General features: G+C 57.5%; 1 non-coding gene across 1 annotated transcript in view; it reads right to left on the reverse strand.

Moving 5' to 3' along the window:
- LOC124730141 overlaps nt 1-1,138 on the reverse strand; it is a 1,909-nt gene extending 771 nt beyond the window's left edge. Inside the window, exon 1 of the ribosomal RNA XR_007007888.1 lies at nt 1-1,138. This exon is cut by the window's left edge and continues 771 nt beyond it. This is a non-coding gene — a ribosomal RNA (small subunit ribosomal RNA).
- Between the last annotated feature and the right edge of the window lie 1,362 nt (nt 1,139-2,500).

Here is a 2,500-nt window from a genome sequence, read left to right on the forward strand (position 1 = left end):
CTGGCTGGCATCGTTTATGGTTAGAACTAGGGCGGTATCTGATCGCCTTCGAACCTCTAACTTTCGTTCTTGATTAATGAAAACATACTTGGCAAATGCTTTCGCTTCTGTTCGTCTTGCGACGATCCAAGAATTTCACCTCTAACGTCGCAATACGAATGCCCCCGCCTGTCCCTATTAATCATTACCTCGGGTTCCGAAAACCAACAAAATAGAACCGAGGTCCTATTCCATTATTCCATGCACACAGTATTCAGGCGGGCTTGCCTGCTTTAAGCACTCTAATTTGTTCAAAGTAAACGTGCCGGCCCACCGAGACACTCAATAAAGAGCACCCTGGTAGGATTTCAACGGGGTCCGCCTCGGGACGCACGAGCACGCACGAGGCGGTCGCACGCCTTCGGCTCGCCCCACCGGCAGGACGTCCCACGATACATGCCAGTTAAACACCGACGGGCGGTGAACCAACAGCGTGGGACACAAATCCAACTACGAGCTTTTTAACCGCAACAACTTTAATATACGCTATTGGAGCTGGAATTACCGCGGCTGCTGGCACCAGACTTGCCCTCCAATAGATACTCGTTAAAGGATTTAAAGTGTACTCATTCCGATTACGGGGCCTCGGATGAGTCCCGTATCGTTATTTTTCGTCACTACCTCCCCGTGCCGGGAGTGGGTAATTTGCGCGCCTGCTGCCTTCCTTGGATGTGGTAGCCGTTTCTCAGGCTCCCTCTCCGGAATCGAACCCTGATTCCCCGTTACCCGTTACAACCATGGTAGGCGCAGAACCTACCATCGACAGTTGATAAGGCAGACATTTGAAAGATGCGTCGCCGGTACGAGGACCGTGCGATCAGCCCAAAGTTATTCAGAGTCACCAAGGCAAACGGACCGGACGAGCCGACCGATTGGTTTTGATCTAATAAAAGCGTCCCTTCCATCTCTGGTCGGGACTCTGTTTGCATGTATTAGCTCTAGAATTACCACAGTTATCCAAGTAACGTGGGTACGATCTAAGGAACCATAACTGATTTAATGAGCCATTCGCGGTTTCACCTTAATGCGGCTTGTACTGAGACATGCATGGCTTAATCTTTGAGACAAGCATATGACTACTGGCAGGATCAACCAGGGAGCTGCGTCAACTAGAGCTGAGCAGCCGGCCGCCCGGGAGTGTGTCCCGGGGGCCCGCGCGAACACGCAAGCGTCCGCTCAATCATTCTGCAAACAGGAGGAGGCTGAGCTCCCCTGCACAATACACCTCGAAACCCTCTCAGGTCCCGGCGGCGCGCAGCGCCGTCCCAAGTACTTGGTCGGGTTCGAGAGAGGCGCAATCGCCCGGAGTTAGGCGAGTAGACGCTTTCGGTGCGACCACCCGTGCTCCCAACTGAGCTTGCCGCTGCCGACAGAGGCCCGGGAGCGTGCTGTCGTGGCATTGCCGGCGGGAGACAACACGCGCCACCTACGGTGACCGGCAGCTCCAACGCCAGCGCCACAGAAGGACAAAAGCCCCACTTGGGTGCCGAAGCGAACTCTCCCAGCACAGCGCACGCGCCAACACATCCGCACAGCTGCGATACAAACCACCAGCGAGAACCGCTGGGGCGACCGAGCAGCAGACGGCGTCGCGGCGCCGAGCGCCGGGCGGCGGCGCATCCTCAACGCACACAGTCCTCAATCGGACCAGCACACTGAAGATGTCCACCGCGCTTCGCACCGGGCCCGCGAGGACCTACTTTGGCCGCACGGCGCCGCGCGCAGGGTGCGCCGGCGCGCAGCTGCGACGCCTGCCGCGTCCGTCGGCCGGCGCGCCTGCCACTGGCCGCCCCCACCAGCCGGCTGTAGCGCGTGCGCCCACGCACCGCGCGGCCAGCACGCCGGGAGGCGCCCCCTCACCGGCCGGGGACGGTCCCACCCAGCCACCGCCGCGTATCGCTTCACACCCAGATGCCGTTCAGTTTCGTCGGCATGGTGGGTATCGCTGGAACAACCGGTTAGTACCTCAACCTATCGTCGCCATCACCGATTCACCCCTAGCGAGAACAACCGCACCACAACAGGTTACCATTTGTTCATTTGCGTAACTTCACCAGAAAACGCAGGCGTCCATCGCCATTTGCAACTTCAACGATTATTGCATGCCTGTGTCAGGTGTCACGCCACACTACGTCTGCCCACATACACGCAACAAAATGTGCACGCCTAGACAATACGTGGAAGGTGGCCCCCGTACGTATGCGATGTCCATTGCTCGAACGACTGTCAACCGGCCTCTGTAGCATGTCGCAGATATGGAACGCGGTGCACCATGCCATCACGGTGTGTGAGGAGAGACGACTAGGTCCGAATACATCAACAGACAGCTCATGCTGATCGCCATCCACGGCGTCCGTTCCTCCCACACGTCTCTATGGCGTACCACACTGCAATCCAGCTCTCATAGGGAGACGACACGTAGCTGCGTGCACAATATTTGCACTGTATGGTCCGCCGTTTT

The sequence above is a fragment of the Schistocerca piceifrons genome, unplaced genomic scaffold (assembly GCF_021461385.2).
Source record: "Schistocerca piceifrons isolate TAMUIC-IGC-003096 unplaced genomic scaffold, iqSchPice1.1 HiC_scaffold_1230, whole genome shotgun sequence".
Taxonomy (NCBI): Eukaryota; Metazoa; Arthropoda; class Insecta; order Orthoptera; family Acrididae; genus Schistocerca; species Schistocerca piceifrons.